This window comes from Bos javanicus, chromosome 22 (assembly GCF_032452875.1).
Source record: "Bos javanicus breed banteng chromosome 22, ARS-OSU_banteng_1.0, whole genome shotgun sequence".
NCBI classification, from domain to species: Eukaryota; Metazoa; Chordata; class Mammalia; order Artiodactyla; family Bovidae; genus Bos; species Bos javanicus.
In genome coordinates this window covers 33,048,193-33,075,251 of record NC_083889.1, presented here as the reverse complement: position 1 = coordinate 33,075,251, position 27,059 = coordinate 33,048,193, and the positions used below count along the sequence as shown (strand labels likewise).

At 39.5% G+C, this 27,059-nt stretch overlaps 1 protein-coding gene and 1 non-coding gene across 2 annotated transcripts in view; one reads left to right on the top strand and one right to left on the bottom strand.

Moving 5' to 3' along the window:
* TAFA1 (TAFA chemokine like family member 1) overlaps positions 1–27,059 on the top strand; it is a 504,542-nt gene that overhangs the window by 432,244 nt on the left and 45,239 nt on the right. The window lies entirely within an intron of this gene.
* On the bottom strand, positions 25,241–25,347 carry LOC133235788 (U6 spliceosomal RNA). The gene has a single exon (XR_009732653.1). It is a non-coding gene; the product is annotated as a U6 spliceosomal RNA (small nuclear RNA).

Below are 27,059 nucleotides of genomic sequence, written 5' to 3'. Positions count from 1 at the left end.
ATATTGTATTGGTTTTGCCATACATCATCATAAATCCACCACGGGTGTACACGTGTTCCCCATCCTGAACCCCCTCCCACCTCCCTCCCCGTACCATCCCTCTGGATCATCCCAGTGCGCCAGCCCCAAGCATCCTATATCCTGCATCGAACCTGGACTGGCGATTCATTTCACATATGATATTATACATGTTTCAATCCCATTCTCCCAAATCATCCCACCCTCTCCCTCTCCTACAGAGTCCAAAAGACTGTTCTATATATATGTGTTTCTTTGTCCATTTTTATTTTATTTTATTTTATTATTTTTTTTTTAGCTTAAAGAAAATTTATTTTTCTATTTCTGGCCCCTCAATAAATTTATTTATTTTTATTTTTTTTTCTAATTTTATTTTATTTTTAAACTTTACATAATTGTATTAGTTTTGCCAAATATCAAAATGAATCTGCCACAGGTATACATAAATCACATTGTTTTGTTATTAAGTTGACTGAGTTTTTAAAATACATTTTAGATAGTTTATAAAAGTTTTCTCCCATTCTATAGGTTGTGTTTTCGTTTTGTTGTTTCTTTTGCTGTACCAAAACCTTTGAGTTTGATGTAGCTCTATTGTTGATTTTTTGCTTCTGTTGTTTGTACTTTTAGCGTTATGTTCAAAAAAATCAATGCCACAGCTAATATCAATGCGTCTCCTTCCTATGTTTTCTTCTAGGAATTTTATGGAATCAGATCTTATGATTAATTTTTTCATTCATTTCAAGTTAATTTGTGTTAATGGCATGAGATAGAGGTCCAGTTTTATTCTGTTCCTCCAATTTTTCCAGCACTATTTTTGAAGAGACTGTGCTTTCCCCTTTGGTCATTCTTGGCTCCCTTTTTGAATATTAATGGATTCTAACCTCCAGTGCCTGTTTGTGCCAAGACAGGAAAAGGCAGATGAAACTCAGATCAGTCCCATTGACTGCTTATACCCATTCCTGTCAAGAGTTTGCCCCAAGAGGGCACTGGAACTATTAGATAAAATGAAGTTTTTAGATTATCACTGGATTTCAATTACAGCATTTGTGCTCTCCTAGACCCCTATTACCATTAATAGTTGAGGGTTGACAATATTTTGGAGATTTATGAGGCTTCCTCACTGGTGAGCTACATCGAGCATGGGGCCCACATTATCAGCACTTTTCTATTATCCTCAAATCTGGTTTCTATGAAAGACATATGTTTGCTGCCTACCATGACTTTAAAAACTGCCAACTCATCAATATCTGCATCACTTTTAGTAAGAAATGAATTCCACAAAGTGTCAAAGTATTCCTTGTCAAAGTGGTTGGTTCATTGGAAATTTACAGAAGAGAAAAAAGAAGAGGAAATAAGTAATATACTATGGTGGCTCAAATTGAAACCCTTTTCCAAGTAGTTGTTAAGCTCAAACCTGGCAAAGGCATGTTTTTATATTTTCTTTGTTTTGGTATTCTAGGATGATGAAAGAAAGAATTTGTTAAGAAACAATCAGGAGACTTAATTTTTCTCCACATAGAAAGGAGGTATGTTAGCCATTGGAAAGCATGAAGCATTATTCATGTATCATTTGCTTCTCACTTTCAAGGCTAGTTATTGTTTTTTTTTTTTTCTTTTGCACAGTCAAAGAGATGTTTAAGGAGGTATTGGAAGCTTCATTGGCTATCTTACAGGGAAAAGTTCATTCTCCTATGGGGCCAGATATTAAAGGACTTGGATTCATATTCTGGTTCAAATACTTATTGTTTAACCATATACCTTTGACTTATGGTGTCTAAGCTTAGTTTTCTATGTGAAAAATGAAGATAATAATAGGACCTATAAGGGATTTGATTTAGGTCATACTGAATGGACTACTGGAGAAGGCAATGGCACCCCACTCCAGTACTGTTGCCGGAAAATCCCATGGATGGAGGAGCCTGGTAGGCTGCAGTCCATGGGGTCGCTGAGAGTCAGACACGACTGAGCGACTTCACTTTCACTTTCCACTTTCATGCATTGAAGAAGGAAATGGCAACCCACTCCAGTGTTCTTGCCTGGAGAATCCCATGGACGGAGAAGCCTGGTAGGCTGCAGTCCATGGGGTCGCACAGAGTCGGACACGACTGAAGTGACTTAGCAGCAGCAGCAGCAGAATGGACTAGTGGTTTTTCCTACTTTCTTCAATTTAAGCTTGAATTTTGCAATAAGAAGCTCATGATCTCAGCCACAGTCAGCTCCCAGTGTTGCAAAGAGTTGGACATGACTTAGTGACTAAACAACAATAGTACCTATAGGTACACTGTAAGGATTGAACTTCAAAAGTACATATAAAGCCCTTGTAGTAATGGAACTGATATCTTGACTGTTATATTGGGTGCGTGAGCTTACAACATGTGCTGAAATTGCTTAGAAGTAAATACATGTACACACAAGTCTGAATAAAATCTGTAAAATCTGGTTGTGATATTGTACAGTAGTTTGGCAAAATGTTATTATTAGAGGAAACTGGGTAACGGATCCATGAGGTCTCTAGTTTTTGTTTGTTTGTTCGTTTGTTTGTTTTTTACAACTGCAAGTGAATATAAAATTATCTCAATTAAAAAGTAACATTTGGCTCAGTGACTGGGACATCTTAAGTCCTCAGTCAGTGATAGCAACTAAGCGCCTGCTTGTCAAATAAACTATTGCCACCTATAAGACTGCTTCTTATATGGGTTACAAGAGCATAAATAATGAGGAATGGTGTATCAGTCAACCTTTGAATGGAAAAATAGAAGCCACTATACTCTAGATACTTTGACTAGCTAGACATTTAACATGAGAATGACAGGCTTACTCAAATGATACGAGGGCTCAGTGGAGGGAGTGAGAACGTGGTTAAGAGACCACATTCAAGAAATCTTGATGATCCCATTTGCTTTCAAGACCAAAGTGATTTTCAGAAGAACCCACAGACAGTAAAGCAAATCAGTGTCCATTATCTCAGCTGCCTGAGAAACCTCAGTAGCTCAGGAAAGCTGTGAGCTGAACTGCCTGCCTTTAACTTCCACCAGAGAATGATGGCTTCTATTTCTCTTCCACCTACAAAACCTCCCTCAAATGCGTCTCATTGACTATGAGTGTATTAGTTGCTCAGTCATGTCCAACTCTTGGCTACCCCATGGACTGTAGCCCACGAGGCTCCTCTGTCAATAGATCCTCCAGGGAAAAACAATGGAGTGGGCTGCCCTGCCCTTCTCCACTCATTGACTAAATCTAACCAGAAAAAGTATATGCTATGCTGTGCTATGCTAAGTCACTTCAGTCGTGTCCAACTCTGTGTGACCCCATAGACGGTAGCCTACCAGGCTCCCCTGTCCCTAGGATTCTCCAGGCAAGAACACTGGAGTGGGTTGCCATTTCCTTCTTCAATGCATGAAAGTGAAAAGTGAAAGTGAAGTTGCCTAGTCGTGTCCGACTCTTAGCGACCCCATGGACTGCAGCCTACCAGGCTCCTCCATCCATGGGATTTTCCAGGCAAGAGTACTGGAGTGGGACGCCATTGCCTGAAATTCTAGGAAATAGTATTCTAAGCTTCTTCCTGGTAACAAATAGGAAATGTAGGCAGGGATGATGGTGATTGATGATGATGGCAGTAAAGGCAAAGACAGTAATGATGATGATGATAATGGTGATGACTGTGGTATGAATCAATGACAGAAAATATAGGAGAGATAAAAACCAAAGAATTTTCTATCATATCCCTGATGGCATAAATTACTAAGTGGACTTTCTTCTTAACCTTCCAATCTAATACTTTCATATTTACCACCAGACACTGAAGGTCAAGTGATCTTATTAGTAGATGGCAATGTTTTTGTAATGAAACTTGCTACCAGATACCAATGGCCTTATCTGTTCCCTTTGCTTCCTCTCAAGTGGAATTGGCCGAAGGTAGAATGGTTATCAGAGATAAGGAACTTGAGGTCTAACAATCTATCTGCCATGGGAAGCTAAGAAAGGAGAGCCTCAGGCAAAAGAAAAAAAAAAAAGTGATGGTTTTCCAAGTCTTAATCACTTGGCTTCCAGTTTGCTACCTGCACAGAAATGACTCTACTTCAGTTTCCCAACCCCAGTTACTCCATCAAATACCTTAGATTTTTATTGTTATTGTTGTTTATTTCCTTCCTTGAGCTTTCACAATCTGTAATCATTTTATTCACCTATATGCTTGTTTATTCTTCATTTCTTCCCTTACATATTATAGTATTTAATCCCTGCAAGGAGTATAACCTTTTCTAAATTGTTCTAATCCAAATCTCCAGTGATTTGACCACCTGACACATAGAATATACCTGGTAAATTCATTATTTGTTGCATAAAGAAAGACTTAATGAAGCAGGGGTCACCATGGACAAAGTGAATTAGCTTACAGCCTAGTATGAAGTGGTATATTTGCAAGAAAATGTACCAAACCATTTCCTAAATACCTTGCATTGTTGTTCAGTTGCTTTGTCTGACTCTGCGACCCCATGGACTGCAGCATGCCAGGCTTCCCTGACCTTCACCATCTCCCAGAGTTTGCTCAAACTCATGTCCATTGAGTCAGTGATGCCATCCAACCATCTCATCCTCTGTCGTCCCCTTCTCCTCCTGCCCTCAATCTTTCCCAACATTACGATCTTTTCAAATGAGTCAGCTCTTCGCATCAGGTGGCCAAAGTATTGGAGTTTCAGCTTTAACATTGGTCCTTCCAATGAACACTCAGGGCTGATCTCCTTTAGGATGGACTGGTTGGATCTCCTTGCAGTCCAAGGGACTCTCAAGAGTCTTCTCCAGCATCACAGTTCAAAAGCATCAATTCTTTGGCACTTAGCTTTCTTTATAGTCCAACTTTCTCATCCGTACATGACTACTGGAAAAACCATAGCCTTGACTAGACAGACCTTTGTTGACAAAGTAATGTCTCTGCTTTCTAATATGCTGTCTAAGTTGGTCATAACTTTCCTTCTAAGGAGTAAGAATCTTTTAATTTCATGGCTGCAGTCACCATCTGAAGTGATTTTGGAGCCCCCCAAAAATAAAGTCAGCCACTGTTTCCACTGTTTCCCCATCTATCTGCCATGAAGTGATGGGACTGGATGCCATGATCTTAGTTTTCTGAATGTTGAGTTTTAAGCCAACTTTTTCACTCTCCTCTTTTAGTTTCATCAAGATGCTCTTTAGATCTTCTTCACTTTCTGCCATAAGGGTGGTGTCATCTGCATATCTGAGGTTATTGATATTTCTCCCGGCAATCTTGATTCCAGCTTGTGTTTCATCCAGCCCAGGGTTTCTCATGATGTACTCAGCATATAAGTTAAATAAGTAGGGTGACATACTCCTTCCCCTATTTGGAACCAGTCTGTTGTTCCATGTCCACTTCTAACTGTTGCTTCCTGACCTGTATATAGGTTTCTCAAGAGGCAGGACAGGTGGTCTGGTATTCCAATCTCTTGAAGAATTTTCCACAGTTTATTGTGATTCACACAGTCAAAGGCTTTGGCATAGTCAATAAAGCAGAAATAGATGTTTTTCTGGAACTCTCTTGCTTTTTCTTGTGAACAGATGTTGGCAATTTGATCTTTGGTTCCTCTGCCATTTCTAAATCCAGCTAGAACATCTGGAAGTTCACAGTTCACGTATTGCTGAAGCCTGGCTTGGAGAATTTGAGCATTACTTTGCTAGCATGTGAGATGAGTGCAATTGTGCGGTAGTTGGAGCATTCTTTGGTTTTTCCTTTCTTTGGGATTGGAATGAAAATTGACCTTTTCCAGTCCTGTGGCCACTGCTGAGTTTCCCAAATTTGCTGGCATATTTAGTGCAGCACTTTCACAGCATCATCTTTTAGGATTTGAAATAGCTCAACTGGAATTCCATCACCTCCACTAGCTTTGTTTGTAGTAATGCTTCCTAAGGCCCACTTATCTTCACATTCCAGGATGTCTGGCTCTAGGTGAGTGATCACACCACAGTGATTATCTGGGTCATGAAGATCTTTTTTTTGTATAGTTCTTCTGTGTATTCTTGCCACCTCTTCTTAATATCTTCTGCTTCTTTTAAGTCCATGCCATTTCTGTCCTTTATTGAACCCATCTTTGCATGAAATGTTCCCTTGGTATCTCTAATTTTCTTGAAGAGATCTCTTGTCTTTCCCATTCTATTGTTTTCCCCTATTTCTTTGCACTGATCACTGAGGAAGGCTTTCTTATCTCTCCTTGCTATTCTTTGGAACTCTGCATTGAAATGGGTACGTCTTTCCTTTTCTCTGCTTTTCACTTCTCTTCTTTTCACAGGTATTTGTAAGGCCTCCTCAAATAGCCATTTTGCCTTTTTGCATTTTTTTTTCTTGGGGATGGTCTTGATCCCTGTCTCCTGTACAATGTCATGAACCTCCATCCGTAGTTCATCAGGCACTCTGTCTATCAGATCTAGTCCCTTAAATCTATTTCTCACTTCCACTGTATAATTGTAAGGGATTTGATTTAGGTCATACCTGAATGGTCTAGTGGTTTTCCCTACTTTCTTCAATTTAAGTCTGAATTTGGCAATAAGGAGTTCATGATCTGAGCCACAGTCAGCTCCCAGTCTTGTTTTTACTGACTGTATAGAGCTTCTCCATCTTTGGCTGCAAATAATATAATCAGTCTGGTTTCGGTGTTGACCATCTGGTGATGTCCATGTGTAGAGTCTTCTCTTGCATTGTTGGAAGAGGGTGTTTGCTATGACCAGTGCATTCTCTTGGCAAAACTCTTTTAGCCTTTGCACTGCTTCATTCTGTACTCAAGGCCAAATTTGCCTGTTACTCCAGGTGTTTCTTGACTTCCTACTTTTGCATTCCAGTCCCCTATAATGAAAAGTACATCTTTTTTGGGGGTGTTAGTTCTAGAAGGTCTTGTAGGTCTTTGTAGAACCATTCAACTTCAGCTTCTTCAGCGTTACTGGTTGGAGTATAGACTTGGATTACTGTGATATTGAATGGTTTGCCTTGGAAACGAACAGAGATCATTCTGTCATTTTTGAGATTGCATCCAAGTACTGCATTTCAGACTCTTTTGTTGACTGTGAGGGCTACTCCATTTCTTCTAAGGGATTCTTGCCTACAGTAGTAGATATAATGATCATTTGAGTTAAGTTCACCCATTTCAGTCCCTTTTAGTTCGCTGATTCCTAAAATGTCAGTGTTCACTCTTGCCATCTCCTGTTTGACCACTTCCAATTTGCCTTGATTCATGGACCTGACTTTTCAGATTCTTATGCACTATTGGTCTTTACAGCATCGGACTTTGTTTCTGTCACCAGTCACATCCACAACTGGGTGTTGTTTTCACTTTGGCTCCATCTCTTCATTCTTTCTGGAGTTATTTCTTCACTGATCTCCAGTAGCATATTGGGCATCTACCGACCTGGAAAGTTCATCTTTCAGTGTCCTATCTTTTTGCCTTTTCATACTGTTCATGGGATTCTCAAGGCAAGAATACTGAAGTGGTTGCCATTCCCTTCTCCAGTGGACCACATTTTGTCAGAACTCTCCACCAAGTCCCATCCATCTTGGGTAGCCCTACACGGCATGACTCATTGTTTCATGGAGTTAGACAAGGCTGTGGTCCATGTGATTAGATTGGTTAGTTTTCTGTGATTGTGGTTTCAGTCTGTCTGCCCTCTGATGCCCTCTCTCAGCACCTACCGTCTTACTGGGGTTTCTCTTACCTTGGATGTGGGGTATCTCTTCACGGCTGCTCCAGCACAGTGCAGCCACTGCTCCTTACTTGGACGTAGGGTATCTCCTCTGGGCTGCTCCCCACTCCAGGGCCATGCAGCTGCTGCTCGCTACATAGGAGTTTTCTAATATTGTAGTGCTACTATGTAAGTATTATTGATCCCATACATAGATAACAAAACAGAGGCTAAGGAGATTGAGTAAACCAAGGTTACTAAAATTATTCAGGATGTAAGTTCTTATGTTTCCATAGCATGTAGTTTCACCACAATTCCAGGCTGCTTCACTCCTCTGAAGGGGCTAGAGACAGGGGTTACAGTAGGAACGTGGCATTTGTCCACTAGTCCATTTGAAAATCTGAGGCTTTGCCTAAGGGTTGATATCCACAGCTATGTCCCATTACTGAAACAATGTTAAGTTGGCTGTACCATCCAACCAAGTCTATCCAGTCATCAGAAGTTTATCCTCATCTACAAGATTTAGATGTTTTGTTGAAGCCACCAGGGTCACGCTCACTAAGATATGGATTCACTGCAAATTTGGTCTTCCAGTTAGTCAGAGATAGTTAAACGCCGCTTCTGAAGAACAGTGATTATCTAGATAACTGAGTTTTACATGGGTGTATTGCAGCTTCAGCATCTTGGTTTCATAAACCTTTGAAGATTATTTTCCTACCTATGTTCCCAACCATTTCTGTTACTTTTCCATGAAAAGTAAACTTAGACAGAGGTCATACATAGAGAGGTGTCCAGAGATTAAGACAAAGGGAGTCAAATAAATAATCTCTAAGATACCAGTCTCTAGCAAAGGGGGAAAAATAGCACAAGAAAGAAACAATTTAAGTGGCAAAGATAACTTTGACTCCCAGGACAAAGATCTTGTTTATCGCAGTAGTGGCTGTGTTTTTTTTTTAGTAGGACTGTGTTTTTTTCTGTTGAACATTAGAAATGTGGAGTTTCTCACAGGTAAGATGTGATCTGCTGAACCGATTACCTAAGGTTTTACTTTATTATCAAAGAGGCTCTGTTCCTTTGAGTTACTCTTGATGTTGAAATTGAAAATCCCCTTTACACAGGGTCAGATGTGAAAAGGTTCTGGTACCACCTGCTAGAACAACTTTTAAATGTTGACTTCTCATTTTGAAGGAGCTAACCTGTAGCTGTTAAGTCTGAGATAGCCACTGTCTTCAGAAACCTACCGGCATTCAACACAGTAAGAAAGTGCTTAGAATCTGTCCTGTTTGGCACACAGGTTATAAAAGGGAAGCATGGAGTTCAACTCGTCTTTTTTTTTTCCCAACTTAACTGAGTGTAATTGACAAGTAAAATTGTAAAATATTTAAAGTGTATATATTGTGATGATTTGATATATGTATATATCTTCCTTTTTATTTTAGTAGTAGCATTTGTTCTACTTTTTTAGTGAATTTTAATTTTAATGGTACTTGATGTTCAGTCACTGACTCATGTCCAACTCTTTGCAACCCCATATTACACAATATTCATGGTATAATACAATGTTATCAACTAGCCACCATGTCTTACATTGGATCCTCAGAACTTACTCACCTTATAACTGAAAGTTTATACCTTTTGACCCACCCCCCCACCCCCCCGTTTCTCCTGTCCTCCATCACCATCCCAGCCCCTGGTAACCGCTTTTCTACTCTCTGTTTCTGTGAACTTGACCTCCTCCCCCTCCCACCCCAGATTCCAAATATAAGTGCTACTATATGGTGTATTTGTCTTCATCTTTCTGGCTTATTTCTCTTACCACAATGCCCTCAAGATCCATCCATTGTCTATAGAGAGTAGAAAAGCAAGCCATTGTCTCCTTAAAAATAGAGACCAGGAACCAGAGAATTTAATTTCAGGTTTAACCGTCTTAAAGTTCACACCTATTCCCAATTCACTACATACTTGAAAGTGTGGAGTAAGAATGAATATGTTCACATGATTAAGGAAACCCAATAAACATCATTTTTCTGAATTGGCTTAGGATGTCGTCAGTTGTTAGGTACCTGCTTCTGATTCAACAGTTCCAACTACAATATATGATATGACCTGGGCTAGCAGCAGCAGCAGCAGGGCCTCACTAAATTAACCCAGAGTGGATCATTTCCAAATATCTGTCCTTTAAAATTTGTAGGAAATTTTTGCCAAGATCAAAATTATTTTATATTGAAGTATAGTTGATTTGGGCTTCCTTGGTGGCTCAGTGGTAGAGAATCCACCTGCCAGAAGATGTGGGTTCAATCCCTGAGCTGGAAAGATCCTCTGGAGAAGGAAATGGGAACCCACTGCAGTGTTCTTGCCTGGAGAATTCCATGGACAGAGGATCCTGGCTAGCCACATTCCATGGGGTTCACATTCATGGGGTGAACACAACTTAGTAACTAAACTGCAACAACAATAGTTAATTTACAATGTTGCTTTAATTTCTACTATATAGGAAAATTAATTCTAAAATTTTATATGAATGAGATAAACACAATATACTATTTTTAAGTTTATTTGTTTAATTGAAGGATTATTGCTTTACAGAATTGTGTTGGTTTCTGCCAAACATCAACATGAATCGGCCATAGTATACATGTGTCCCTCTTGAACCTCCCTTCCTCCTTCCTCCCCATCCCACCCCTCTAGGCTGTTACAGAGCCCCGTTTGGGTTCCCTGAGTCATGCAGTGCAAGTGACATAGAGACGTGGGTTTGATCCTGGGTCAGGAAGATACCCTGGAGGAGTGCATGGCAACATTCCAATATCGTTGCCTGGAGAATCCCATGGGCAGGACTGCAGAGTCAGACATGACTGAAGCTACTTAGCATGCACCCACATGTACTTCCTTAACACAATATGGTCTTTTATGTCTTATTTTTAGCTTCATTTGTTTGTGAGATCATCCATATTTTTTTGTATAATAATTGTGTTGAGTCTCATTGCTTTGTAATATTATTCCAGAAAATGAACATGCCATGTTTTGTGACTTAGTCTACTTTTGATGGGCACTGAAGTAGCTTCCAGTATGGGACTGTTACAAATATTACATGTATAGATATACATATATGTTAGTGTTTCTATTGAATATATACCTGAGAGTGAAATTTCTGGTTAAAAGAATATGCATTGTTGTCAGCTTTAAAAGATACTAACAGACAGTCTTCTGAAGAGTTTCCAGTTTATACTCCTACCAGCAGTGAATGAGAGTTTGAATTGTTCTACATATTTGACAATACGTGGTGTGTACAAGTTTGGTGACAGGAGGGGTTAATCATACTGATGATGTATAATAATATACCATCGTCGCTTTAATTTGAGTTTTAGAACTGGAGATTTCAAATGAGGTGCACAGACCATCAGTGATATAAAAGCAATTCCACTAAGGGCTTGGGGATCATTCGTCTATCATGAGAGATTTGGATCTTGTGTTTTATTCACTAGAAAAGGGAGGAAGTTTTTCAATCATAAAATGGAATTTTAAAGCTAGAAGGAGCCTCGGAGATTAGGACTGAAGTTGATCCTTAGAGGTGTGATAGACACTCTCCCTGTGATTCTTGGATTCTCACCGGTGACAGCAGGAGCATTTGCTGTCTCATTAGGTACTCCCAACTTGGCTGCTTTCTTTGTTTAACAAATCAGAACACGGTGTGCCAAGTTGACAGTAGAGTTGAGGAGAATTCTCGGCAATGCTTATTATTATTATGTGCTCAGGATACCTGTGCATATTTATTTGGACTGCTCATGTTCCTCAACAACAACAACAAAAAGTCAGCAGGCCCTTCCTAAGTGAGAGGTCTGAAAAACTTCCAGCAAACTGTTCGAGAAAAAACATCCAGCAACTTCTAGGACATGAAGGGGAAGTAAGAGCAAAGACAAGTAAAAATTATTTTCAGTAAGGCTTAGAACCTGCAAAACATGGAACACTTTCTCAATGAATATTTATTCACCTCCCATAAAATGCTAAAAGTTTAAATAATCATCCTTCCCTCAAATTCTGGAATCTTTTCTGTGCATGGTAGTTGATAAGCTATGAGAAATGATGAATAAAAGAAAGTTTGTGTAGATTGAACCTACCAATTTTAAGACATTGTGACAAGTGATCCTCAATGTCTGTTCCGCATTGGGACAGCTGGATGCCACATTGAAACATCCAACAGGTTTTTTTTCCCCATTAATATAAGAACAAGCTGAACTGAAACTTGTAAGTATACAGATGTTGAAAATACTGTTTACATGGGTGGGTAAATTGAAAAATGTATACAAGTGCCATGTATCCAAACACCAAGCTCTGTACTTCTATTTTATCAGAGAGATTCCAGAGAGAAAAGTAACTTTATGGACTATTTAGATATATATTGAAAAGCAGAAACATTAGTTTGCCAACAAAGGTTCGTCTAGTCAAGGCTATGGTTTTTCCAGTGGTCATGTATGGATGTGAGAGTTGGACTGTGAAGAAAGCTGAGAGCCGAAGAATTGATGCCTTTGAACTGTGATGCTGGAGAAGACTCTTGCGAGTCCCTTGGACTGCAAGGAGATCCAACCAGTCCATTCTGAAGGAGATCAGCCCTGGGATTTCTTTGGAAGGAATGATGCTAAAGCTGAAATTCCAGTACTTTGGGCACCTCATGTGAAGAGTTGATTCATTGAAAAAGACTCTGATGCTGGGAGGGATTGGGGGCAAGAGGAGAAGGGGACGACAGAGGATGAAATGGCTGGATGGCATCACTGACTCAATGGACGTGAGTCTGAGTGAACTCCGGGAGTTGGTGATGGACAGGGAGGCCTGGCGTGCTGCGATTCATGGGGTTGCGAAGAGTCGGACACGACTGAGCAACTGAACTGAACTGAACTGAACTCATATATGGGCTTCCCTGGTGGCTCAGATGGTAAAGTGTCTGCCTACAACGTGGGAGACTTGGGTTCAATCCCTGGGTCAGGAAGATCCCCTGGAGAAGGAAATGGCAACCCACTCTAATACTCTTGCCTGGAAAATTCCATGGATGGAGGAGCCTGGTGGGCTACAGTCCATGGGGTCACAAAGAGTCAGACATGACTGAGCTACATCACTTTAACACATATATAGCCATCACATTTATATTATTATGTAGGTATATGTATGTTTATAAATACATATGAGAATATATACTGCTCTAAGGATATATAATGTATAAATATATATATATATATATATATAAGAATATATAGTGCTCTACCCTACAAACAGTAGCTCCACACACACATACAAACTCACGTGCTATGAGTGTATTTGTGTGAATATATGTATTCCTGTGCCCTGCATAAATGCTAACTCTAAGCACTATGTTGTTCAGTCATGCAGTCATGTCCAACTCTGTGACCCCATGGACTGCAGCATGCCAGGCTTCCCTGTCCTTCACTATCTCCTGGAGTTTGCTCAGACTCATGGCCATTGAGTCGATGATGCCATCCAACCATATCATCCTCTGTCATCCCCTTCTCCTGCCTTCAATCTTTCCCAGCATCAGAATATTTCCCAGTGAGTCAGCTCTTTGCATCAGGTGGCCAAAGTACTGGAGCTTCTGTTTCAGTATCTGTCCTTCCAATGAATATTGAGGATTGATTTCCTTTAGGATTGACTGGTTTGATCTCCTTGAGGTCCAAGGGACTCTCAAGAGTCTTCTCCAGCACCACAGTTCAAAAGCATCAATTCTTCAGCACTCAGCCTTCTTTATGGTCCAAGTCTTATATCTATACATGACTGCTGGAAAAGCCATAGCTCTGACTCTAAAGACCTTTGTCGGCAAAGTGATGTCTCTGCTTTTTCATAAGCTGTCTAGGTTTGTCATAGCTATGTTATAGCTTGTTTTTTTCCTCACTTTCTAGATCTTATAGCTCTTTGAATGTCCTAAATAAGAATTCTTCAAGGGTTTCAGGAATCATTATCAGTACATCTCTCTTATTTTTGAAATGACAGCATAGATTCCATTGCAGGCATCTATCATAAATCAGATGAATGCTCTTTTCTTGATGGATCTTTTGGGGTTTTTTTCCTATTAAAACAATGCTAGTTGATATATTTATAAAACATGAAACTTTATTTTCAGGATAGATTCTGGAAAACATGCATGCTTAATCAGCGATCCCTCTGATAGATAAATTTTGGACTTATTTCTAGGTGTTCTTTATGTTTATCTCTGCAAGTGGACATGACATCAATTCCACTCAAATCATAGGAACACAGAGGAGTGAAAGCATTCTTATGATCAAAAGAAGGAGTAATGAATGCTTCATAGGCACAAAAAGAAATCTGCATATGTATACATATATGTATACACACCTTTACTTAGAGAGGAGTCCACAAATTATTTCCCTCATTTTCAACTGTAAAATTAGCTAGTGTAGTTTCAGACAAGTCTTATACTTCCCTGGGCTTGGATTAGCTCATTTACAAAATGAGAAACTTGGCCTAAATCAATGGATCTCAAAGAGTTATCCACATACCAGTAATATCATCATGACTTGGAAACTTGTTAGAAATGTACATTCTTAGGGTCTGTTCAGGACCACCTGAGCCAGAAACTTATGGTGGCAGGGTCCAAGACCTGTGTTTCATCAAAGTTCTGAAGGTCATTCTGAAGGATCCTGAAGTTTGAGAACCATTGGCCTAATGACCTGGAATAACCCTTCTAGCTCTTAGGATCTATGAACTTAAATCTTCAAGACTTTATGTGTCTCTTTCCTTCCTTTTAAATTGTAAACTTTTTGAGAGCAAGAAGTGGGCCCGTAATCTAATTAATTGTCCGTACTTTTTGCTTCATGTAGCAAGTAATGAGGGTGTAAGTATTATAAAAATCCTTCATAAGCTTGGCTACCTTAAAAACAATTATGTTTTTTTTGAATGTGCATGATTTATTTCCAGTATGTCTTTACTGTATCTGATACATAATCCCAGATCCTGTGATGACACCCATGAGCTATTCATTCATGTTGTGACCATTATTTGAATTCTGACTTTATCAGGTGCTATCAGAGAAATCTACTGAGGAATTACTATGCCAATAGACATGAACAGTGGGTGTTGTAATCAATTTTTACAAAGAATATTACCACAGGCAAGTTATGTCTTGCTCAAATAGTTAAAAATAATATGCTCTCAACCCCAGAGTTACTTGGTTGGGACCTAAAAGAGTTTTAGAAGCATCACCTACCTCTTTTGTCATTAAAAACAACACAGTTTTTGGAGGCAGATTTTCATTCAGATCTAGAGTTTACCCTGATTCACTGCATAACTTTGGACAGCTTGCTTAACATTGCTAAAGCTCTTTCCCTATCATCTCTAAAATTAGAATATTGCTTACCTCAAGTGGCATTGAGAGACTTTAATTTTTTAATTTATATAAAACAAATACAAACATTTAACACTTAGGCAAGTATCAGTGAACAGTAGCTGTAGCTTTTTTTACTGGTTGAAGCTTTTGATCAATAATTTATAACCTTGTTTCTGGATGAGTGATATAGAAAGAAAATTTCTAGACATCAGGTTCCTTCATCTCTTTTCCTGTAGTCATGGTCTAGCCCCTTTCATTCCTCTTCATCTCATTCTGTAATATAGTATGGCCTTCTAGCTACAGTCTTCCCAAATTTACCCTACCAGTTACTACCAAAGTAACCCTCCTAAAATACAATCTTTGTATGGTTATTCCTTACTCAGGAGAAGAATGGTTAAAGTCCACATTTACATATATTTTTCAGCATGTATTGGGCTCTTCCTCTATAGTGGTCTCTGTGTTTCTATGCTGAGGATACAAAGAGCAAAGTCCTGTTTCAAAAAGCTCGAAGCCCCGGCAGAAAAGAAGCAAGGTAACCATTTACTCCCATGTGGTGTGAGCAGTGCTGATGTAGAGGAAAGTCCAGGGTTACAGGAGACCAGATTGTAGAATTCAACTGAAGCAGCAGTAAAGGGATCTGTGGAGACACCCAAAAGAAAGTGATGGTGTGTCCATTAGGACTTCAAGGACAAGGTAGCAAACATCCATGATTTTGGCCACATAGCTCTCATTTCCTGCTTCTCCTAATTTTCCCCAGGAAGATCATACTCTTCCCCTTCTGCTTTATGGTCTGCAGACCTCACTCAGCAGGCTGACAATTGACCTAGCTTTGAGCCAATTAAAATACCACATCCTCTGTCCAGTGTGAGCAAAAGGTTCAGGCATGGGCCTATGGTTTAATTAGAACAAATTCAGAACAGTCTCTCTGGGACTTCCGGAACCTTATAGCTTTGGGAGCTCTTAGAAGCTGTTTTGCTCCACAAGAGGAAAACTGCCTGTGATTAGAGCCAACACAGAGGAAGAAGAACATGGTGATGGAGAGAATGAAAGCAGCTCCTGCTGACATAGCTTAAACCTCTAGACCAGGCAGTCCCACACTCGTTTATGGAACCAATGAATTCCACTTCTTTCTTAAACCAGCCAGAGTCATTTCTGCTGTCTCTTGCAACTAACATAGGACTTCACCAGATGTAGGGAAGAGAAACGTTTCCAGCCAAGGAAATGAGAATAGAAAGGTCTGACCCTGGGAGAAGTCAGTGCCTACAGGCCTCTGCGTGTGGTCTGGCTCAGCTAGAGCCTAGGATGGAAGAGAGGAAATGGCTTGGGAAGACACCAGTGTGACAGACAAGGCCCAGCTCATAAAGGATCCTGCATAACTTCTATCTGTCTATCTATATATCAACAAAGGTTTTCTGTAAAGGGCCAGATAGTGAATATTTTTAACTTTGGCCAAGAGTCCGTATATGGTCTCTCTTAAAAATCATCAGCTCCACCTTTGCAGCAAGGAAGTAGTCATTAAAGAATATGTAAACAGGGACTTCCTGGTGGTCCAGTAGTTAAAAGTCTGCCTTGCAATGCAGGGGATGCGGCTTCAGTCCTTGGTCAGGGAACTAAGATCCCATATGCTGCAGGGCAGCTATGCCTGAGCACCATAACTGCGTAGCCCATGCACTCAAAGAAAGATCCTATGTGCCATACCTAAGACTCAACATAGCCAAACAAACTTAAAAAAAAGATGTAAACAGATGAGCATGGCTGGAGGAAGGGGCCAATGTAAGGTGGGGAGGAGAGGGAAAGTTGGCCTGTGGGCCATAGTTTGCCAATACCTGATCTATATAATATTTCATGGGGGACAAAGCACATTTACAAATGTTCTGTAAGTATGTGAAAAACATTTAAGAGGAGAATGTCTTTTATACACTTAAAAGAGGCAAAAAGCCAGTGTGACTGGAGCCTAGAGTTTATGAAGACACATAAGAGGAAATCAACAGCCAGATCACTTAGGGCTTTATAGATTGTTATATAATAAAGCTCAGACTTTGGGCTATGGGAAGCTAAAAGAGGATTTTTAAGGAACATGATCTATTTGATAATAGTGCTAGCCAATACAAATATATAATTTTTAATTTTCTGCTAACTGTTGCAAAAAGAAACATGTGAAATTAACTTCACTGATATAGCTTCTTTAATCCAAATGCATTCCAAATATTATAATTTCAACATGTAATCAGTATAAAATTATTAATGAGATTTTTCCTTTTTTTTTTCTTATCTTTTGTGCAACATCTCTGAAATCCAATGTACTTTTACACTTAAAGCTCATCGTAGTGGGAACTGACGGTATTTCTATGGCTTGATAGCCACTTAGTTAGTGGCTACCATGTTGGGAGTTTCAGGGAGATCTCTGACTGTCATGCAGGGAATGGATTCTTGAGAACCAGAGTGGAAGTGAGGGGAACAAGTTAAGAGGCTGCTGAACTGGTCTAGATGAAAGGTGATGGTCCAAGGTAATAGTAGCAGCAAGATAAATTTGAGATATGTTGAGATAAGGTCTGATGAATTAGTTTTGGGGAGTGAGGTGAAGAGAGGATTCAAAGATGATTTCTAGGGATTGGTATAAACAACTCAGTTGTTGGTTCCATTTTGTGGGTGAGCAAAGCCTAGGAGTGAAAGACACCAGGCAGGAGCAGAATGAGGAATCTGAATTTAGATACATTAAGTTTGGGATGCCTATTAGGCAGCCAGGAAAGCAGTTAAACAGAGTGGTTCTGTCCCAAGGATCCATCATTAATCTTATGGGCAGAGGTAGTTTTTCATATTTCAAAATCTTTGAAAAAGCAAGTTTTAATCTACATACACTTGGCCCACATTCTCCTCTTCTCCCCCTCCTGTTTCTAAAGAGATTGATTTCACTTTGCCTGAGATGCTACAGTATTTTCAATTTAAATAGAAACCTCAAATAAATTGGATTTAAAACCTTCTCAGGGAAAAAGGAAACAATTTGTTTGCTAGAGTTTAATTTCAAGGCAAGAATCATAACCAGGGCTGTTTTAACCCATCTCTTGATTGCCTTCCATGGCAACACGTGCCCTTGCAAAGGTGGAGGGATTATTGAAATTTCAAGGAGGAGGATGCAGCTGTAGCTACACACTTGAGGAAGCCACGAAAGGGCTCATTGGTTACAGTCCCCAGCCTCTAGGGCTTCTAATCCACCCAGAACAAATAAGTGTCTTTTCTCTTCTTAGCGATTTCCACAGCTACAGGCTACAAAATCTCTCTTGATAGTCGACTCCACTACCTTATCACATGCAAGCCAGCTGGGGGAGAAGGGTAAATGCTGTCAACTCACCAGCTGCTTTAACCAGATGTTTACCTGATTCCAGCCAGTTGTTTCCAAAATACCCGCTTGTTTAAATGAAGCCGCACTCTTCCCAGGCACACTACGTAGGTAATAGTGGCTAAATAAATCTGAACATTTTTTTTTCTACTTTGCCAAAGGCTTCCTTAGAAAGTTAGGAAAAGTCCTTCAATCCTGTTTTTCCTTCTGAGACACAGGAGAAGTGGGTTCATTCCTTGGGTCGGGAAGATCCCCTGGAAGAAGGCATGGCAACCCACTCTAGTATTCTTGCCTGAGAATCCCATGGACAGGAGGCTGGCAGGCTATACAGTCTATAGGTTCACAAAAGTTGGGCACAACTGAAGTGACTTAGCATGCACACACTGGCAAATGCAGGGTTTAGATACTAAAACTGATGTATCTGATGATAATGTTGATATAATATTGAAACCCAGTCCTTCACTATCATATTTATTAGGGAACATCTATGATATTTTCATTCTTCTCTAACACTCCAGAAAAGAAAAAAAAAAATGTTTCCATTCTTCTCTGACACTCCAAAGGCAAATTAGAATTATTGTAAAAGTCTTTGTGCCTACTGGATAGAGAATTCAATATCAAGACAATTAGATTTGAATGCCCAGTTATTCATTTATTAGCTGATTCAGGGCCCCTCATTGGCCACTTGCCTGTGGGCAGTTCATCACTGATTAGCACCTTGAACTCTAATCTTCAGGAATCTTTGAATACTGAACTGAGCATTTTGCTACAGTAAGAAGCTACTGCAAGGATTTAAGAGGAGAGCTCAGAATTGCTGACTCCACTCTAGGCACTGCTTTGAGAAGTTTCACGTATACTTCATTTAAATTTGGTAGCAAGGAAAATTTTATTCGTTGCTAAATTCTTATTGAAACAGACTTGAGCTGCTTTCTAAACAACTCATTTAGGCTAAAGTGAAAATTGCTAAACAAAAAAAGCAGCCCATATTTACAAGATTGTTTTTACTTAATTTTGTCTGCGTCAGAGCAGCCAGCTGAAGAACTGGGAAGATCACGGGATTCTGTTTTGGTTTGCATGCATCGTGTTTTTTGGAACTTTGGATTTGAAAACTATCAGGCAAGGTATGAAGTCTCCAGTTCCTTAGCATTCTGGCCATTACTTGCAGTCTGAAACTGAACCACATTCAGAAGTTCAGGCCATCTGCCTGGCCCCTGGGAGGTTTTCCATTTGCAGGCCCTGAGTCACACCATGCCTCCATGCCTAAGCACAGCCTGGACTTGGAAATCCCACAGACATGGGTTCAGATCTTCCCTTTGTCATATACTAGTTCAGTTGTTGTTGCTGCTGCTCTTTAGTTGCTCAGTCATTGCTGTTCAGTTGCTCAGTTGTGTTCCACTCTTTGCAACCCCATGGACTGCAGCATGCCAGGCTTCCCTGTCCTTCACTATCTCCCAGAGTTTGCTCAGACTCATGTCCATTGAGTTAATGGTTGCCATCCAACCATCTCCTCCTCTATTGCCTCTTTCTCCTCCTACCTTCAATCTTTCCCAGCATCAGGGTGTTTTTCATTGGTTTCTACCCATGTTATTAATCTTTCTAAGCCTCAGTGGTTTCTGCAGAACCTTAATCTTTCTAAGTCTTAGTTTTCTCATCTATCAAAAGAGGATCTTTACTCACTTTTTCAGAGAGCACTTGCAAGGTCGTTGTTCTAAGAGAATACATTGTACTTATGCAGGCTTCCTTGGTTGCTCAGTTGGTAAAGAATCCACCAGCAATGCAGGAGACTGCCTGCCATGCAGAAGACCCGGGTTCAGTCTCTGGTTTGGGAAGACCCCCTGGAGGAGGAAATGGCAACTCACTCTAGTATTCTTGCCTGGAAAATTCCATGGACAGAGGAGCTCGGTGGGCTACAGTCCATGGGGTCGCAAAGAGTTGGACAAGACTGAGCGACTAACACTATTGTACTTATTCAGCAAGTGGCACAAAGCATAGCACCGTTTAACAATGATGATCTCTCAAGTCTGTGGAATGGACTCATGTTTAAGGCTGTCAACACAGCAGTAATCCTTATAAATGGTTAACATTTAATTACCGAGATATCATGACATCTGGGCATTTGGCAACCAAAGTAAGATAGATAACTGAGTTACCTACTTCTTATCTGGCTTCTTGGCATTTTATCATCATAACTAGTGCTTTCCAAGGCTTCTCAGAGGCATTTTGGCTTCACCCTGTGTCATCGGTACACTCATTTCTGAAACCATTTAGACTTATGAGTTTATTGTGAAGCTTTATTTCCAGTAAGTTTTGACAATCAGCCAAGGACAAAATGAATTAAAATACCAAAAATTACAACCCTTTGGGATCCAATTAACCCAAGCAAGGTTATTTTTAAACTTATGAAAAGATAGAAATGTTATGACGGGTCGGAGAGTGTTTGAAAACTCCAGAATTTAATTGCAAATAAAAAAGAATGTCAGTTGCCCAGGAATGTGACCTAAATCCAAAATATTCTAATGTCAGCAAAGGTTTTGGGAAATTTGATAGTACTCTCTGCCAAAGTTCAGGTGGTTCTAATTACAGTCACAAACCATGGAGAGCTTTTCTTAAGAACATACTGTGAATTTCCTTCATTATTTATTTGACAAAACCATGTTCTTGGTTTTAATTTTTCACAGCCAGTTAATTATGCTTCATTATATGCTTCACAAATTATGGCATATTTGTGAAGAGGAAAGTGTGTGTTTATTTCTATAAACATTGAAACGTCTGTTAATGTCAACTCTACCAAAAGGTGATGTGATAAATTATAAATCAGTTTTATTGGAACATGTAGTCTTTCAGATGTTTCTGCTTGTTCTTTTCATTGGCGTGTGTTGGAGAATTTCCACAGAAAGAAGCACCTATGTGATAGGTCCACAGGCCTGCAGGAATTAGCACAGATTTCCTCCTTATAAGCATTGATAATCAGCGACCAGTAAAGATGTATATAGACTAGATAGATGGATGTATTTTCAGTACAAACCAGTGTTGTGTGTGGATTCAGTACTTGAGATTCTTAAAGACCAAAACTTTGTAGCTCTGAGTTCATGTAGCTCTGTCTGAGTAGGCTCTACTTGAGAACCTTCCTTAAATTCCCTGAGCCTTACTTTTCTTATCTGTTTAATGGCAATAAAATATCTCTATCACAGGGTTTTGTAAAGATTAGCTGAGGTGATGGATATGATTAGCATAATACCAGCAGCATGGGAAGTGCTCGATACTCGGTATTTATTGTTGCCTCACTGTTCTTTCAGGTGGTGGTAGAGAGGCTGCTGGTCATTGATTGCCCTTCTGTGCCTCATTTTCCTCATTTCTAAAACGAGACCACATAACTTCTAGGGTCCCTGTGAAGGTTGAATACATGGCTCTGTCACCATTGGCATCATCAACAGAACTAACTTCTATTATGAACTTAGGGATTTGAGAGACTCAGAGCAAAATTCTTTACTTTTATAATCCCATTTAATCCTCACAACTTTCATAGTATTATCCCCATTCGGAAGATAAGAAAACTGAGACTAAGAAAGATAAGAACACTGAGAGTCACTTCACAAGTCACATAGCTAGTCATAGAAAGATTGAGATTTTATGTCTTACATATATTAACTTCACAGGCTTTGCTTTTCATCATTCTATCATAATACTAGCATTTACAGACTTAGACTGCTTTGTACCTAGGAAAGTAAAGGTAATGAATGAGATAAATTGAGGTGGGAGCGGTTGTGCCAGCTGGAGAGGAGCCTGCCTCATGTAAAGGGTAGCCAGTCCATTATCATGAGGAAGGAAAGAGAGTCCAGTGTTATCATGTCTCTGATCTTTCAAGAAAAGCCCAGGACTCAGATTTTTATATGAAATCTCCTGGCTATTAAATGCTTACAGCTAATTTATATTTTAAAATGCTGTGATGGTCAGAGGAAATAAATCTGCATGCAAAGTTCCATTTGTTGTATTGACTCTGTATTATTTATTCTCTGCTTCTAAGTCACTTCAGTCGTGTCCGACACTGTGCGACCCCATAGACAGCAGCCCACCAGGCTCCTCCGTCCCTGGGATTCTCCAGGCAAGAACACTGGAGTGGGTTGCCATTTCCTTCTCCAATTCGTGAAAGTGAAAAGTCAAAGTGAAGTCGCTCAGTCGTGTCCGACTCTTAGCGACCCCATGGACTGCAGCCTACTAGGGTCCTCCATCCATGGGATTTTCCAGGCAAAAGTACTGGAGTGGGGTGCCATTGCCTTCTCCAGTATTATTCTCTAGAATAGTGATTCTCAAATGTGATCTCAAATGTGACCCCACCCCCGAAGGTGGGGTCCCTTAGATTCTTTCAAGGCAGCTGCATGTTCAACACTTCTTTCACAATAGCAATAATTTTTTTTTTCATTGACACTTGCACGAATGATACAAAAGAAACCATGGGTAAAATCGCTGTTGCCTTAGCATAAATTAAGGCAATTTCTCCAAAACATATCAGTAACCATTGTTTTATTCACCAACATATGCTCACAAAAAAATGTTTTAAAATGCCCATTTTACTTAAGAATGCCATTAATAAAGCAGTAAAAGCTACTCGTTTATTTAATCTAAACCTTTGAACATATATATTTTAAATAGTCTGTGGGATAAACTGATAAGTTTACATAAAAGTATTTTTTCTAGAAGGACGACTAAGTAATTGATCAGAGAGCAAACTAAACTCGCCACCTTTTTTAATGGAATATCATTTTTATCAAAAAAGTTGACAAACTATGATTATTCAGATTTATTCTTTGGCATACATTTTCTTTATTAAAAAAAAAAGTAAGCCTGTCACTTCCAAGGGAAACAACTGACAATATTTGTTGCCAATGATAAAGCTCAAGCTTTCAAGTGAAAAATTAAAATTTTGGAGAACTTAAGCTTGACAGATTCCCAGTTCTTACAGACTTCTCTGATATAATTGGTAGTTATATTAACAAATGTGATTTTTAAAATATAATAACATATGTCAATATTTGAAAAATCTGCTTAATTCAGTAAACCAATACATTCCAGTGAATATACTACAGAATCTTGCATGGAGGTAAGATCATTCAAAGTGAAGATGACTGAACTGTCATGTTAATAAGTATGGAAAGTTCATTGATGCAATTTCAGAGCTGTATTGAAAATAAACTTTAAGAAATGACTACTTTTTTAGTTTTGAGTATCAAAGAATATCCACAACTATCTTTAAAGACTCTTATGATAATATAATATCCTTATATAATATCAGGACCCACCTTTTCCTGCTACACAACAGACTGAGTATGGAAGCAGATATGAAGCTCCAACTTCCTTTTATTAAGCCAGGCGTTAAAAAGATTTACCCACTGTAAAACAAACCACTCTTCTTGCTTATTATTTCATGTTGAAAATGTAATTTCTTTTCATTACAATAAGTAAGTATTAACATGAGATTTATTATTCAGTTCAGTTCAGTCGCTCAGTCGTGTCTGACTCTTTGTGACCCCATGAGTCGCAGCACGCCAGGCCTCCTTGTCCATCATCATCACCCAGAGTTCACTCAAACTCACATCCATCGAGTCAATGATGCCATCCAGCCATCTCATCCTCTGTCGTCCCCTTTTCTTCCTGCCCCCAATCCCTCCCAGCATCAGAGTCTTTTCCAATGAGTCAACTCTTTGCATGAGGTGGCCAAAGTACTGGAGTTTCAGCTTCAGCATCATTCCTTCCAAAGAACACCCAGGGCTGATCTCCTTTAGAAAGGACTGGTTGGATCTCCTTGCAGTCCAAGGGACTCTCAAGAGTCTTCTCCAACACCACACTTATGTTTCAAAGATTAAACCAATAAATATATGTTTTAATTCCTAATTCAGTATTCATAAATAGTAGCAGATAAAGTTATTTGGGATCCCCAACCATTTTTAAGAGTATAAAGGGATCCTGAGACCAAATCATATGCTCATCACTTCTCTAGAACAGTGCTAGTCTATTATTCTATTATTATTCTATTATGGATGAGCAGTGTCAACACCACCTGGGAAATTTTTTTTTAATTATTATTATTATTATTTACTTTACAATATTGTATCGGTTTTGCCATATATCAGCATGCATCCGCCACGGGTGTACACACGTTCCCCATCCTGAAGCCCCCTCCCACCTCCCTCCCCACACCATCCCTCAGGGTTGTCCTAGTGCACCAGCCCCAGGCTTCCTGTATCCTGCATCGAACCTGGGCTGGCAATTCGTTTCTTATATGATATTATACATGTTTTAATGCCATTCTCCCAAATCATCCCCCACCTCCCTCTCCCACAGACCCCAAAAGACTGTTCTATACATCTGTGTCTCTTTTGCTGTCTCGCATACAGGGTTGTCGTTACCATCTTTCTAAATTCCATATATATGCGTTAGTATACTGTATTGGTGTTTTTCTTTCTGGCTTACTTCACTCTGTATAATAGGCTCCAGTTTCATCCACCTCATTAGAACTGATTCAAATGTATTCTTTTTAATGGCTGAGTAATACTCCATTGTGTATATGTACCACAGCTTTCTTTATCCATTCATCTACTGGTGGACATCTAGGTTGCTTCCATGTCCTGGCTATTATAAACAGTGCTGCGATGAACATTGGAGTACACATGTCTCTTTCCCTTCTGGTTTCCTCAGTGTGTATGCCCAGCAGTGGGATTGCTGGGTCATATGGCAGTTCTATTTCCAGTTTTTTAAGGAATCTCCACACTGTTCTCCATAGTGGCTGTACTAGTTTGCATTCCCACCAACAGTGTAAGAGGGTTCCCTTTTCTCCACATCCTCTCCAGCATTTATTGCTTGTAAAAATTATAGAACGCTTCATGAATTTGCGTGTCATCCTTGTGCAGGGGCCATGCTAATCTTCTCTGTATCGTTCCAATTTTAGTATATGTGCTGCCAAAGCGAGCACTGGGAAACTGTTAAAAATGTAATTTCATAGACTTGACCATAGACCTACTAAATCAGAATCTCTGGGTATACATCCCAGAAATCTGCATTTTAACATCTTTTAGGTGATTCTGAAGCTCACTAAAGATAAGTTGTTCTACATCGAATTGTATTGATCACATATCTCATCAGTTAAAAAAAAGTTGGAGTACATACCCTCAATTTATGTATACTTGCATATTTATCTATAGATTAGCACTTCTGCACTATTTCATGAATATCAGATAGAAATGGAAACATGTACAAAACTAGAAATTAGAGAATGAGATGTTTTCTCCTCTGTATATTGCACCTCTGTGTGGAGACTGGTCCTTGTGGGTCCCCAGTTATAACTACATTGCTTCATAAATTAGATTTGTAAACAAAACTCCCTTTCCTCCTGTGATTGAGTCGTGATCAATTAAGAAGCAGTGCCTCTTTCTGACTCTAGTCTGTTTCAACCAGTGCACTTTTTTGCATCAAGCCTTTCCCAAAACACTCAAAGAAGACTTCTGTGTCACTGAGATTCTCTTTTATAAAAGTTGAGAAACAAAGCAAAGGGAAGCCAGACTACAAAGAGAATTTCTGAGCAAGCTGCTTTTCTGATGGTCTGCATTCCCTCTCTTTTTTTCCTGAGTTCATCTGATCTCTCCGTGAATGAAAGAAGAAACCAATGAATGAATCAGAAAGGAGTGTTTGCTCAAGTTCTGTTGTTTCACTGTAGTCCTTCATTCTTCATTTTATTCATGGATGGCTTTTTAGTCCTGAAGTTTCAAGATAAGTGACTTTGGACTCTTAAATGATTGTTTGTGATGTTTCCATATTTATTTTGTAGAGAAAGCAAGAGAAAATCAAGAAGAAACATTTTGTTTTTTTTTCTTGGTGTTGGAAGGAAAGCCTTTTTTTAAAAAAAGAAACTATTGCAGGAAGACATTTTCACCTTCAAGTTCCTGGAAACTTAGCAGTAGAAGTGGAAGCATATGGTTAAACTATGTAAATATATTTCCCACATTAGCCTGATTGTAAGGATGAGCTGGAGCAGGTTTTCAACATGGATTTCTCAGCTCTACTCCATCTACTGAGTATAATCTCCAGGGGAAAAAACTGGGAATTTATTTATTTATTTACTTTGGGGGAATTTATTTTTTGACAAACATTTTAGATGACTTTTTATGATCAAGCAAATTTAGATACTGCGTGATTCAGTTCAGTTCAGTAGCTCAGTTGTGTCCGACTCTTTGTGACCCCATGAACTGCAGCACGCCAGGCCGCCTTGTCCATCACCAACTCCCGGAGTCTACCCAAACCCATGTCCATTGAGTCAGTGATGCCATCCAACCATCTCATCCTCTGTCATCCCCTTCTCCTCCTGCCCTCAATCTTTCCCAGCATCAGGGTCTTTTCAAATGAGTCAGCCCTTTGCATCAGATGGCCAAAGTATTGGAGTTTCATCTTCAACATCAGTCCTTCCAATGAACACCCAGGACTGATCCGCTTTAGGATGGACTGGTTGGATCTCCTTGCAGTCCAAGGGACTCTTAAGAGTCTTCTCCAACACCATAGTTCAAAAGCATCAATTCTTCAGTGTTCAGCTTTCTTTATAGTCCAGCTCTCACATCCATACATGACTACTGGAAAAACCATAGCCTTGACTAGATGGATCTTTGTTGACAAAGCAATGTCTCTGCTTTTTAA